This window comes from Leptidea sinapis, chromosome 42 (genome assembly GCF_905404315.1).
Source record: "Leptidea sinapis chromosome 42, ilLepSina1.1, whole genome shotgun sequence".
Classification (NCBI taxonomy): domain Eukaryota; kingdom Metazoa; phylum Arthropoda; class Insecta; order Lepidoptera; family Pieridae; genus Leptidea; species Leptidea sinapis.
Window position 1 is genome coordinate 5,538,486 of NC_066306.1, and position 16,331 is coordinate 5,554,816.

A 16,331-nucleotide genomic window follows, 5' to 3' on the forward strand; every position below is an offset into this window, starting at 1 on the left:
TTTACCGAGCATAGCTGTACCTAACAGTAATAGGTCACAGTTCCCAGTTTTGTGTAAGACGAAATTGAAAATTGTATTCACAAGACGTTAGTATCATTAGTCAGCGAAATTTCCTTCGCATTCAACGTTGTTATAGAGAGCGTGAAATGCATAAATATTATTTAGTAATTGCTTTTGATCTGAATTGCAAATGATCGAGACTGGACGTTGTGTCGATGAAGTCAGGTGCCGGTGTTTCGGTCTGGTACATTTACTTGTCAACACCATTAATAATTCCAAGTATTAATTGAATTGCGATGCGGTTGTTACTGTCGCCGGATACAAAATTGAAAATAACCGAGTCGCTAAGCGTTGCTTTTAACGTAATCATAAATGTAAAAGAGACACTTAAAATACCTTGTTGTTAGATGTCTCCAACTTTATGGATGTTATTCCAGTCATTTTAGTGTGCATAAAACGTTGGGAATAAAAACTTCTTAATGGTATTGAAACCACTAACACAACTGAATGTTTAAACCTATTATTTTTAAAACTGAATAAATGCGTTAGAAACAATATCGCATGAGATAGGAATAATTTGAACTTTTTTTCTTCTTAATCATGTACAAAGTTTGATCTTCGCGCCTTAATAAGGCTACTGGAAACAAAAGCGCTGGCAGCTATTTCGGTCATCAGATCAGCCTCGCTAACCGACGCGGAAATGCTTCTTGTATTTGTAATTGTTAAAATAGTTGTGAACGTCACATAAAGTCTTTCGTGTTAGCGCATTATGTATTTTATGGACTTCAGTGATGGAACCAATAACAGCAAAACATAACAAAAGTAATTTACGGGTTGCACTCCGGGAATGCCGACAGAAATGAAAAATTATTTTGGCGCGTTAGAAATTTTATAGGTGGGTAGTAAGGTTATTGGGTTATGAATTGTAATTTACTAATTATTAAAAACTGAAATATACATTTAATATTCTTTTATGAATCATCGTTAACGATTTCAACAACTCTTGTATTATCCTCATCGTGATTAAAATTATTACAATCTCAATACAGCCAAATTTTGAAATTTAATGTAAAGCTCGATAAATGATAAGTTTATTTGTGAATCTATTACACTTAAAATCAAAAATTATCGAGAAATATAATGTTCAAATCATTAGGTTTAATTATCTTATCTCAAGGAACGTAAGTATTTACCAATAAAACGGCCACAATATTGGAAACAGTGATAAACACTGAACTGGAATTCCAAACAGCTCTTTAATCACAGTCATTAAATTTACAATTTAATCCATTGAGGTCCAGATGTGTTCACATTTTAAGTGTGGCTCATAAGAAACATCACTTCATTAGCTCTCTTAAGATATGAGAGTTCCTTACACCTATTAATGTTGAAGAAGAACAGGACTTTGAAATTGTACTTAAACACTTTATAACTGAACTAGCTTTGCGACCATTTGATCGAGTTTCTTATTTTAAAATAAACTACTATATAACTTAACTGAGGTGCAATTTCATCTTTAATGACGAAACAAAACGAAATGAACGAAGTGAACGAGTGAATAATTGAATGTTCCTGGTTTTTTTTTAATGACAAACATTGTGAACCATGAAATGCAAGTATTAATGTAATATTTTTGTTACTCATATAACAATAATCCCATATTATTTAATGACTAGTTGGAATATGGTGTATTATGTGTTTTGGTTATTAATTAAATACTCGTATATACCTATACCAATTCCTATCAACGATAAAATTTTCTACTGTCTAAATGATTATTATTTCAATTTCATAGAGTTATGTGTCAGTTTTTGTGGAGTCTCACCTAGTTCGTATTTTAAAATAAGCAAGTTATTAAGGTAACTTTTTGTAATAAGATAATATTAAAATTGATTCAAGATAATAACGGAAAAAGTTACTGTCTTCATAAAACCTTGTTCACAATTATTCACAAACATCTTGTAGGTATATTAAGAAATGAATAATATTTTGTGATTTTTAGTTATTTTTTAAAGGTTCATGTAATCAACCTTTTAAGTATGTACTTTCTTGGGCCAATTAATATTGTGGTGGATTAAGTTCAAGTTGATGGCGCCCACGTAAATTGATAAATAATGACATTTTGCGTACATGAGTTCTTGGAGACAATATAAATAGCTATATTTTATTGAAAGAAGACTTTATGTTATTTTTGAAAGTTAGTACTTCTGCATTCAAAGATTTTCCCAAAATTACTTGCCTCGTCTGGGAATCGAACCGACTGAAATGTAAAAAAGAACACCCCTACTTTTATAATGCCAATCGAATGAATGGCCAAAAACTAATAACTCTTCTTAAGTAACATAGTATTTTAAAAGAAAGGATCAACGTAAAATGAATGTTTCCTACTTGGATTGGTAAGAATGGACCGATTAGATGGTCGGCCAGATCCCCGGACCGTACACCATTGGATTTCTTCTTTTGGGGATACGTGAAAGATATACTATACAAAAAACGATACGAGAACGTGGGCGAGTTACAAACAGAATTGTGCCATATCATATTATCGAGTATTCACCATAAAATGATAAAAAAATCAACAGGCAGCGGACTCATTAAAAGATTGGCGATTTGCATAAGACAAGAGGAATCATATTTTGAGCATTTAATTAATTAATTAACAAAAAAATACCCACTTAATTGACTACTTTCTTTTAAAATACTATGTTACTTAAGAGGAGTTATTAGTTTTTGGACATTCTTTTGTATGGCATCATAGGGATGTTTTTTTTTACATTTAAGTCAGTTCGATTCCCAGACGAGGCAAGTAATTTTTAGAAAATCTTTGAATGCAAAATTACTAACTTTTGAAAATAACACAAAGTCTTCTTTCAGTAAAATAGCATATCTTCGATATTTAAGGTACTTTCCCTTCATGTCCCTTAACACCCTGTATAGCACTTTTGACGACCCATATAGGCCAGTGGTTATCGAATTTATAACAAGATATGTAGCTTGATTTTAAAATTTCGATTATTGTATATTATATAGAATTATAATTTAAATATTAGTTAAATTCAAAACGTTACAAGAATATTTGCAGGTTGATATCTTCAATTGTATTACTCAAACGACATTTAGTATTTTTTTTTTAATGAATAGCAAGAGTTTTCTGTTCTAGTTATGATATAACATAAAATCATTTAATTTTCTATTGTATCAGACAAATGGAATAGAAGTGGGTGGTAGATTTTGACGTAAAATAAATTATTTTAAAATACACACTGTATTACATATATATATATATTATATACTGTTGCTTACGTTTACCAAATGTATGATATTAAATTATAATGCATTCTTTACTTGTGTTTATTCTAATAGCTTCACATGGTCGGATTTGGTACGGCCAAATCATCGGACTGTCCAGTTGGCGCTTCGCATCAATTTTACCAGTGGGAGGCTCCTTTGAACAGGATGCCGGCTAGATAGTGGGTACCACAACGGCGCCTATTTCTACCCTGAAGCAGTAATGTGTAAGCATTATACTGTGTTTCGGTCTGAAGGGCGCCGTAGCTAGTGAAGTTACTGGGCAATGGGACTTAACATCTTACGTCTCAAGGTGACGAGCGCAGTTGTAGTGCCGCTCAGAATTTTTGGGGTTTTTCAAGAATCCTGAGCAGCACTGCATTGTAATGGGCAGAGCGTATCAATTACCATCAGCTGGATGTCCTGCCCGTCTCGTCCCTTATTTTCATTAAAAAAAAAAACGGGTCAATCGTCGTTCTCCGTACAGTCCGGACGGTAGTTATAATTATTGTGTACGATGGACAATGTGAGGTACTATCGAATATTGTCTGCTACCAGAACGCGTCCGATGGTCAAACAAAGAAGATTTTTAGTTCTATATATTTGAAATGCTCTTTGATACAAAACCACAGTGAATATCTTAAAATTTCATGAACTATATTCGCATTAAAACACAATATGATCTAATAATGATCAGGTTATTACTTTAAAAACATAACATATTGTTTAAATTTACAAGAGCGACATCTCAACTCAATTTCCTAATATGCAAATATTGGGGTTGAGCAGGTTATCAAGTGTAAAGTAGATCCTGTAGATGAAGCCACAACCTGAGAGTTGAACAAAGCAAACAGAATTTTATAACGAGGCGGTACTCGAACGGTTAGCTCAGTTGGATAGAGCAACGGTACGGAACGCCGGAGGTCGTGGGTTCGAATCCCACATCGTTCATAAAATTTTGTTATTCAAATTTTATTTGTGTATTAATCCTGGAAGTGAGGGTTATCACTTTAAAAACATAACTTATTGTCACAATATGATCATTGGTATAAAAAATAATTCAACACAAATACAGAATTCACGATGTTTACAAACTTCGATGGCATTCAGGAGAGACAAATATTTGTGGACCATTGTAACCCTTTCAAATATTTAATTACTTTACGGATGCTCGTATTGTACAAAAGGTCGGCACGGTAGTGAAACCTCGTGGGATGTGAACTTTTAAATATTACTCGTATACAAACGGTATGTTGTAAATAAATAATACAGAAAATTAAATTTATAAGTACATTGTGCGATGAATAAGTAGCGTTTATTATTGAGTTGGGCAAAAAGAATAGAGACGACCCAGGCCCAACGGTGTCTCAAGAGGCCTAATGTAAGTAGTAATAGTAGAAGTAATGTATAAGCATTACTGTGTTTCGGTCTGAAGGGCGCCATAGTTACTAAAATTACTGGGCAAATGAGACGTCTTAACATCTTATGTCTCAAGGTGAGTGTACTGCCGCTTAAAATTTTCGGGGTTTTCAAGAATCCTGAACAACACTGCATTGTAATGGGTAGGGCGTTTCAATTACCATCAGCTGAACGTCCTGCTCATCTCGTTCCTTATTGTCCTAAAAAACTTTTTCCTTGATTATTTCTTCTATTTAAAATCAAGGTATTCCTTTACTTACCTGCTAAAAGATGCATCGACCCACGCATTGAAACTAAAATGGCGATGGCTGGTCATATATAGACAAGACAAGAGATGGTCGATACAGACAACTAAATCGAAATGTCCGATAGTCATTAGAAAAGTTGAAAGACCGTGTAAAAGTTGGACTGATGATGATGATCAAATACCTATCTACCTTAGTGGCACTGAGGAGAGTAAAAACGCTTTGGGTAGAAGAGTAAAAATACTGAGATTTATACACAGACACACACACAGACTGACAGGTCTAAAGCTCATTCATGGCGAGGTTTTTTTTGTAATACACAACACAACATTGAAATCTGTGAGTGAACAATAAATCCCCACTATTTTTCCACCCTTAGGGTAGGATTATTCCCAATTCAATAAAATAGAGTTATCAATATCGTACTACTCTTTAAATAATATATAGGTTATACATAATAAAAAATACGCGATGACTTGAGAACCTCCTATTTTTTTTAGTTATAAATTATATTTTTTTTACAATCGTTCAAAAAAAGACATATTGTCTTAACTTAGCTTAAACATTTTAGTTCCATAAAGAGATAGTTGCATAATGTTGGGAGATCATAGCAACAGAACGAATCTGTGGACGTAACTACATGCGCGGTAGATTAGTTTAGGAGACCAATAGTATTGCAATAAAGCATCGGCGGTGGTGATGACTAACTTAACTAAGGCATTGAGTATTTGACGTTTGAGTATTTTGTTGTATAACTTTGCATATTTGAAATGATTTGTAAATTTAATTGAAAATAGGAATTTCTAATACCATTCTGCTTTGAAAGGAGCAACCTTAGAGTTTCTTGCTCTTTCTTCTCAAAGGAAATCTGCTACACGAATGAGCTGTATTTAAAAATGACATATTACAAGTGTCATGCAATTTACCTACAAAATATAATATTTTCGATTTGATTTAACCATCAGGTAACACTAAAGTGACGTTTTACGTCACGTACGTAACCCTAACGTCTCAAGGTGACGAGTGCAATAATAGAGCCGCTCAGAATTTTTGGGTTTTCAACAATCCTGGGCGGCACTGCAATGTAATGGGCAGGGCGTATCAATTACCATCAGCTGCACGTCCTGCCCGTCTCGTCCCTTATTGTCTTAAAAATAAAACCGTTTATTCTCCTATTCCATAAAATATAGTAAGTTTGCGTTTAAACTGATATAACTGTGAAATAAAAAGTATTCAATCTCAAAATATCTGCAGTATTTACTTTTTCGAAGCTTAAAATCATTGTATAAAGCACTGATAAAATAGCACCGTTCAAACTAATTTAAATTTCTAATGAGCGCTATAATCTCGCCGGACACAAGCGTCGGACACCCGATAAAAACTTCATTTCTTTTCAGCTGATTGCGCACGGTTGCTATTTTACCGAATTGCCCATAATCATTCCCACTTTGTAAGCGATTTGTACCTGCCTGTTCCATTTTGTTCCATAATTAATGTAAATTAATGGCTAAATATGCAGAAAGCGTATTAGTTATGTGGAACAAGCATTTGGCGAGAGTCACGTCTGTAAATTTGTCTTTAGCGTCGCATAACTTACTCCTCTGCTAATATCATATAGTTATGAAGCAACATGTAATATTTAGGTTTTGTTTGTCCGTCTATCAAAACCCCTATCAAAATTTTATGAAATTGAAGGTAAGTTTAAATAGTTTGTTATTTTTAAGTGGTATTCTTCACTTCTGGGATTAGGTGTACAAAATTTTATATCAAAATTTATAGTTTACTTTACTTTTTAGTTTTCAGATTACTTAACTTTTTAGTTTATTTTATAATCTACTTTATAGCCACAACCCGAGAGTTGAACAAGACATACCAAGATTTACGGCCAGTGCGTCACTCGGACGGTTGGCTCAATTGGTAAGAGCACTCGGACGGTACCCGAGAGGCGCGGGTTCGAGTCCCGCATCATCCACATTAGATTATACTCGATTTATGTATTTACTTATATTATATGTTTGATTTGCTTCCATAAGTACAAGCTATGCTTATGCATAGTTTGAAACTACACAAATAGTGTGAAAGAAATAAAATCTGTGACGGTGAACCCCAAGGAGGTCAATCATCTATTTATCTTCCTCTTGCAAACAGATAAAACTACATTCTGTATATCCAATCATTGGTAAAAGGATATAAATATACCAAGGTAGTAAAATAATTTACATGAAAATGATCAGGACAGAATGTCAAATTTTATTACGTTCTTTAATATAATAAATTATTAAGTTTACCTTACACTCGGAATAACGAACAATAGGTAACGTTTAAAATACTGTAGGTAGTATACATAAAGTACACGTTTCATTGGATATAAAATATAGAAAGAAACTTTTATTATGTTGTTATTTTTTTTGTCTTTTGAATGAAAAGGTCTGAGATTCTTTTTATTTATAGAATTGTATATTGTGAGAGAGCGAGTTGAAAAGAAAGGCCGGGATATGTTACGTTTTTGTGTTAAGTAATATTAAATCAATGTTTTTTTATGTAATAGGAGGACAAACGAGCGTACGGGTCGCCTGTTGTTAAGTGATCACCGCCGCCCACAATCTCTTGCAACACCAGAGGAATCACAGGAGCGTTGCCGGCCTTTAAGGAAGGTGTATGTTATCACTTGTTCAATTATACTTTAAGCTTAAGTCAGGCGAAAACGCTACAAGTATTGCAAGCAAATATGCGCGACAGAGTTCATTCATTCCCAGGTAACCTTTGGCTAACGGCCTTTTTCAGTAACCTATCCATCCTTAGTTTAACTTACTAGACGTAGACGTATCCGATGCAAAATTTACATTAAATCTCTAAACTGCATAATTATAAATTTCTGGTTAGAAGAAGGCTATGAAAAATATTACTACCACCGCTACCATGTTTATGTTCCCCTGGTGTCTATGTAGTAATACGACTGACGTCAGAATATATAAAGGTATACTCGCGTCATATAAACAAGATCTCTTCCTCAGCTATGATCGCCTGGTACCACTGTATAATGCTTAATATCTCATATCTCGCCGGCTGAATCCTATACAATTTATCTGTTTGTGTCTCTATCATCTTCGTTTCATCTAATTTCATATCACAATGATTCTATAGAAGTTTCACTTCAAAACTCCACATTGAAACAATAATAAATAATATATTCATTGATATGATTACTGAAATTTATTGACATTATATATATTTAAAAGGGTCACGAAAGTTTTAATAATTAATTTAAATAATTTGATTTATTATTACAATTACAACAAAAAACTCATTCTCTAAAACATTTTAAGAATAAAAAAACAAATAACGGGTTGCACTCCGGAAGTGCTGGCTGAAGTGAAAACTTGAACATTAACGATGTGAATTTTTGAATATTTTGGAATGCTTAGGGAATAATTTCGCACGAATTGCTTTATTTATTAGTATAAAAGTAGAATATATAGCATTTATGTGGTTAAATACAATATTCATTTATTGCGCTATCGTAAAAAAATGACAATTTATATTACATAAAAAATGTAACACTTCAGAACTATAACAACTATTTTACATTTAAAAGTTTATCTCACAGAAAAATCAACTTTCAATCCATAATTTCAATGACTGTCTTACGAATTTCTGACCAGGTCACGTGTCCTGACGCGTGTTTACATTTTATACCCATCCAAAAGAGCTCAACGCCTCTAAATAAGTTTTCACTTTAAACAGAGAATATTTTGTACTTTGGATGTATTATAACTTTAAAATAAGTTGCAGATTCTTAACTACATAACTTACAGGTATTAAAATAGTTTAAAAATATATGTGCTTGTTAACCAGGGTATGTTTCACAACAAAATTGTTTTACATTATTATAATTATATAAATTATAATGTCTAAAGCATACTCCCACCTTAAAGGCCGGCAACGCATTTCTTGACACCGTTGCCTCACTTCTCCCCATCCCGTGAGCCTTTTGCCCGTTTGCCCCCTCTTATATTAAAATAAAGATATGCCTCATTATTCCTTACTGACAATTAGTAAGATTGGGAATCACTATTAAGCGCTAATCTGTATAATATTTAACAGATACTTATTACATAGTAGTTATCTGGTACTCATGAAGGCATAGAGAATAAATGCTTTTAAAAATAAATTGTCACCATCATAAAATTTAGTGTAGTTTGCTGTTGAGTGTAATTTGTCTCATTTGAATTTACCACATTGTTCGAAGCCTTCAATACACTGGAACTTTACTTTGTCGTCAGCTTTAAATTTATTCGTACTGTATGTACCAAAAGCTTCTCCTAACAGAAATTAACATTTGGACGAATTGTTCGTACAATATGACATATGTTTTTATTTAAATTACTTATTGTTCATAATGAAAACAACCTGTTTAATGTTTTTATGTAATGAAATTTCTAACGTTATAAATGGCTTTATTTATAAAGGTAGGGCGATAATTGTAATTGCAAATTCACGAATTTTGACCCCATTATACTATATTTTTTATATTCAACAGAATTTTAAAAGTGACATGTTTCAAGTTACGTTTTTATTCACGCTTTTCTCATGGTAATTGCCTCTTTATAATCAATTAATTAGTATAGATACTGTACCCTGTTAAAACTTAATTTAATTTTTAATTTTCTGTGATTGAAAACCCTACTTACCATGAGAAATAAAAGTTTTATTTCCTAACATGTTTACCGTGCCAATAGTACCACCCTTAACATTCAGGGGGATGAAAAATAGATGTTGTTCGATTCTCAGACCTATACCAATATGCACTCAAAATTTCATGAGAATTGGTCAAGCCGTTTCGGAGGAGTTCAATGTTTAACACCATGACACAAGAATTTTATATATTAGAAGATATTTAAAGTACTTATAAATATCACAAAATAACCCTGACATACCGGCCTTGTTTTACAAAATAGTCACATGTATTTAAGAACTCAAATATATTAGAACAAATCCTATTCGAAAATTATCGTAGCAAGGTTTCTCAGCTTCTAATTAAGTTGGAGCATAGCCTACCGGCAGGCTCGATTGCGCTGTCAAAAAAGCGAAGAATTATTCCGGTAGTAAAATAAACTTGCGCGATTTTAGACCTTATCGTTCGAGTTCAGGCATATTAGCGAATTTATACGTTCAATGCAATATGCCAACGCTGGCGTATCGAACCGCCATCGCTAGTCGAACGCTTTTATTAAAAACAGAGTTTTATTTATTGACGTTCCGAGGTTGGCTGAGATTTTCTTGGGACACACATTCGATTATAGAAATTGTTTTTATTGTTTGTTCGGATTTTAATACATACGATACAATAAGTTTGCATTCCCTAACTAAATTTAATAATATTGACACAACTTAACACAAATTATCTTGCCCAAACTAAGCATGTACTATGGGTACAAGACAACAATATATTTAATACAATATACTTATTTAAACATACATAAATACATATGTATTTATGTATGTTTAAATCCATGACACGGAAACAAACATCCATATTCATCATATAAATGAATGCACCTACCGGGATTCAAACTCGGGACCTCTAGCTTAGTAGTCAGGGTCACTAACCATTCGGCATCATCACTTAAAATTCGTAAACAGATAGACTAAACAATTTTCAACTTAAATGACCAACAAAAAATGCGTACTTACAAAGTACACAATATCTCTGAAATAAAACGTCTTTAGGAAAACTAATTCTAAAATCTCGTTTACATATTTTATAAAGCTTTAGATTTCTGAGACTTAGAGAGAGGGAAAAAGGAAGATATATTAGGAAATTTTTGAAAATAATTGAAGAGAATTATTAAAATATACTTTTTCTTTAATCATATAGTTAAATCTCAGATGATGAATATTTATTAAAATCCCTCGTATATTACGTAAACAGTAAAACTACGTAACCTCAATTTAAATAAATAAAAAATAATTGTAAGCTAATTATTATAAAAGAAAAAAATTAATAAAATTTAAAATGACAGCCTAATGCAAAAGTCAAGTTCTTGTTTATCACTCCCGGCAATGTGTTACGTAAGTTAAGTCTAAGCAAAGTTTAAGTACGCACTACAGATCTCAGCCTTTTTTTTAAGAAAACTGTACAATGAGCAGGACGTTCAGCTGATTGTAATTGACACGCCCTGCCCATAACAATGCAGTGGCGCTCAGGGTTCTTGAAAAATCCCAAAAATTCTGAGCGGCACTACAACTGCGCTCGACACTTTGAGACATACGATGTTAAGTTTCAATTGCCCAGTAATTTCACTAGCTACGGCGCCCTTCAGACCGCAACACAGTAATGATTACACATTACTGCTTCACGGCAGAAATAGGCCTCGTTGTGGTACCCATAATCTAACCGACATCCTGTTCAAAGCAGTCTCCCACTGGTATACTGGAGCCACCCATTATTGTCTTATTGTTACGAAATATATTTTTTTATTATTATAATTTCTATGTTGAGGAAGCATTCCCATTAAGACGAAGATATTCGTTGACACGTTATGTCTACAAGCAATTAATCATATTCAAATTAAATATGGTAAATATGATTTCGTTTGCTTGTTACATTTTCACGCCTTAACTTCTCAACCGATTATCTTGAAATTCAATTATTATAACTATATAGAAGGGTACACTTTAAGCCGTAATTTTTAGAGTTTTCGATAGAGCTATCGAATGAAAGAAAACAATGCAACCAGAGAAAATGAGTATATTGTGTTGCAGAGCTGCAATTCGGCTTTCATTTACAGTCTTTCTTTGGATGTGGAAAAGAGCTAATGCGAGCGAAGTGTCAGACATAAGCTAGTTATTTATATACACATTATAAAAAATTTAAGAGTTATTTTTTTCTATTAAGTCAGAGAATTACAACTACTTACGTGTGTTCATAAGTACGCACACACCTTCTTTAGGGAACTTCAATATAAAGCATACTCCCATCTTAACGCCAACAACGCATCCTTTGACCCCTGGTGCTGCAAATGTCCTTGAGTGATCACTTCGCCAAGTTCCATCAGTGAGCGTCTAGCACCTTTATTTGCCCTCTCTTATTTATAAAAACACTATATACATGCCTCATTTGTTACTACGTTATCAAAGATACGCCACAAATTGAATTTTGATTTCAACTTTGAATATGGTGATTCACACAAGGCAAAAGATGCAATCTGTACTTCGTGGCTCATTTGTTTGTGAAGTTAGTTAGACTTCAAATTTTACAGACTTCGTTCAAATTTCAATGTTTGCTTCGGAGACTACTTATCAAACAGATTATACAGCCTATATAGTACCTACAGGCTGTGGCAGTAGTTTAGCAGTGGTTGCTGCGAGAGGCCTTTTCAAACGTTTTTTTCCTTCCACGGAAGACCAGCGTTGTGGATTCTTTCGAAACCACAACTATGCTGGGTCGGGGGCCCATTGGCGTTATTAGATCATAATTAGATTAGTATAACTTTAAGAACTATAACATATCAGAATGTATAATTTATTTATTTTATTTAATTTAGGTACAAAAACGATTACAAAGTAAAACATGTGTAATATAAAATAAAAATAAAGTTCTTATCACTATAAAATTGTTAATCTAACTATTGTACACAGCGTTATATTATTTATAATCACATTGAAAATATGTAAGTACAACTAATATTTGAGTTCTATGGTACAGTGCTTCTTAATTGTTAATTTAAAATTATGTAAACTTTGATTAAATATGTCAATTTCACAATTTTTAATACTATTTAACTCGTTATATAATTGGCACATACGATGAAGTGGATTATTATATGCGACATTGTTGTAACAGTGCGGTATTGCAAAAATTGTAGGCATACGAGTGGCTTGCTTGCGAGTAATAAAGTGAACATCTGTTAATAAATCATTGCTTTTTAGCAATCCTGTCCCATGCACAATCCTGTGTAGGATAGCCATGTCAGCAATTTCTCGCCTGCATTTAAGAGTTTGAAATTTAAAATATACCAAGCGGTCCTCATACTCAGGTATGGCTCGTCTCAATCCCATTCTTATACATAATTTTCTAATGAATCGCTTTTGAACTGTTTCTATACTATCTTTGTCAGCTTTGTAAATGGGTGCCCAGACTGAGGAACAGTACTCAAGTTGCTGTCTTACTAGTGAGGTGTAAAGTATCTTTAGCGAATCTATGTGCTTGAATGGATTTGATGTGCGCATCATAAATCCTAGCATCCTACTTGCTTTTTTCACTATGGTTTCATAATGATGTTTAAAACTTAATGATGAATCGAACCACATACCTAAATCACGTAGAACACCAACCCTGACTAAATTGGTACCATCTATGGAATAGTTAAAATTTATTGTATTCCTTTTTTTTGTGAAGCTAATAAATTGCCATTTTTTTATATTTAATGACATGTCGTTAGTTTTACACCATTCATTTAAAGTATTAACGTTATCCTGAAGTAAATAGCAATCTTCAATTCTTGATATCTGGGTGTATAATTTAATATCATCAGCATAAGCTAAACATTTACATGTCATTTTATCAAGAAGGTCATTGATAAAGATCAAAAATAGCAGGGGTCCTAAATTTGAGCCCTGAGGGACCCCGGAAGTGGATTCAAAAGGAATAGATTCAAAACCATACAATGCAACTATCTGGGAACGATTCATGAGATAACTATGTAACCAACGATGAAGATTACCATTAAAACCTAAGTGTTCTAGCTTGTTTAAGAGAATAAAATGATAGACCCGATCAAAAGCTTTAGAAAAATCAATATACACTGAATCCACTTGGGATTTACTATTAAAAGATTGACATAAATAATTTGAATATGTTAACAGATTGGATGCAGTAGACTTACCACTGACAAAGCCATGTTGAACCGGATTGAGTCTATGCTTGAAATGATTATAGAGTGAATTATAAACTATACTCTCAAATATTTTGGCAAAACAGTTTAATATACTAATAGGCCGGTAGTTTGTTGCGTCAGTTTTGTCACCTGCTTTATGTATGGGAGTGATTTTAGCAATTTTCCATAGCTCAGGAAAAACCCCTTCACTTAGTGATTTGTTTATAATAATTGTCAAAGGTACTTTCAGAGACGACGCACACATCTTAATAAATATTGGTGGTATCATATCTGGTCCACTACCTTTGTTAATGTCGATTTTGTTGATGTGCTTATATACTTCATATTCAGAAAATTTAATTGAACATATTGAGTAACTGGAACTTGGAAAATCTGGATTATACGCTGTAGTTGAGTTATTAGATTTGTAAACAGATGAGAAGTATTCAGCAAAAAGATTCGATATATCATTTCCAGAGCTAGCAGTTTTATTCAAATATCTAATTGACTTAGGCAGATCATTGGTAATACGCTTAGATTTGGTATATCGCCAAAATGCTTTCACATTATTTTTAAGACTGCACTCTATATTACATATATACTCGTAAGACCGGAAACATTGGTTCATCAATAATTTTGAGCGAGTCCTTAGCAGAGCATACTGATCATAGTCGCGAGGGTTGTTGTAGGCTTTAAATCGATGATGATATTTACTTTGCTCTTTTAATGTCTTAATTAGTGGTTTGGAAAACCATGTAGGATGTCGAGTACTTTTACGAGATCCAGAAGGCGTATTCTTATTAATTATATCCCAGAGATTGTTATAGAAAAAATCTACGAAATCATTGCATTGTAATGAATCAGCACTGAACCAATCAATGTCACCTATTTCTGTGATACATTTCGCGTAGTCAGTTTTTCTAAAATTTAACATAGGAAATAGTGTGTTCTCTCTTAAGTGCTTGGATAAATCTATAGTAAAATCAATTGGTGGATGAAATTTATCTTCTGGTCTGCTTATAGGAACAGTGCGAGACACATTAATTACATTCAGATCTGTAAGTATTAATTCAAGAACATTATTACAGCAATTTGTAATTTTATTATATTGCATTAAGTTAGTTTTGTTCAATGACGTCAATAATCATTTTTTCTTTCTTTCTTTTTTCTCCATATTATATTTTTGACCATATATTGTTTACATATAGGCGACCAAACTAGTTGGTTGTAAGTCGCGTTTCTTTTGTTGGCCTATATATATGACGATGATGATACGGATTTGAAAGAAAGAAAATTTTATTGGGTACCATACGTAGTTGTTACATAATATCTATTAGAAAGTACGTTGGTACAAAGTAACTTTAATTTTACAAGTGTTCTGGCCTCACACTAGGATTACCTGTGTCGTTAGGTCCAGTCTCTTTCCCTACATTAATACAAAATAAAAAGAATTCACGCGTATGTGTGTGTGTATGTTTAGAAGAAAATTGATTGCGTTGTTAAAATAATTTTAATAATTGATTTTTAGTTTTATACATTTCTAAATTTTTCTGTATCATCGTATTTTAAAACTTTTAGCACTCCTATTTTGATTGTATAATTTACTGTACAGGTAAGGCCCCCGGAAATAATACTATGTTCTTCGAGCAATGGAAGAAAACACTCTTGTGCGATCCTACATTAAAAAACGTGGTAAAGGAAATTATCAAAATTACTTTCTTAATGATACTAGCACTGAGGACGAAGTAATATAATTATTCCTATTTTCTAATAAAATATATGCATTTGAATTTCATATTTGAAAGGAAACTTTAATGTATTTGTGTGAGTAGGACTATCAGACTATGGATTAAGTACTATAATAGTTTTTTAAACTATTCAATATTTTAATTTGCGTGACGATATATCATAGTTTCTATATAGGATTTAAAATCCAATTTCAAAATTTCAGTTGTCTTGGTAAGGCACACTAAAGATAAAAACTTGCAGAATATTTAATATGAAACCTTTAACGTACTCTGTGTTAGCTTTTAGGAATACTTACTTTAAATGCTGCAGAAAATGCTTGCTATCTTTGCATAATAGTGTTAAAGGGAATCGGGAATCTTACAACACAAAACCTATTTGCATATATTGCTCTGTAGATATTATATGCCCTTGGGAAATGCTTTCACGTGCAACGAGCATTCATGAGAAACAACATTTTCCAAGGAGTCATACTTAAGGAGCTTCGTTTTCATTCGTTTTTCAAATTGTGGGTGATTAAATCATAATTATGGAATCATATATTACAAGGAAATGGTTTTTCATAAAGCAATGATTGAACTAAAAGCAAATAAAGTATTTTTAATATGATTACTACGTTAGCCAACTTCCAAATAAAAATTTAACTATTAAAATAAGTAATACGAATTTATATACGATGTATAATATATACTTAAACATGTCGAGAATGTACTCGTAACTCTATCTCAATAAAATTCATGGTTGATTTATTTTT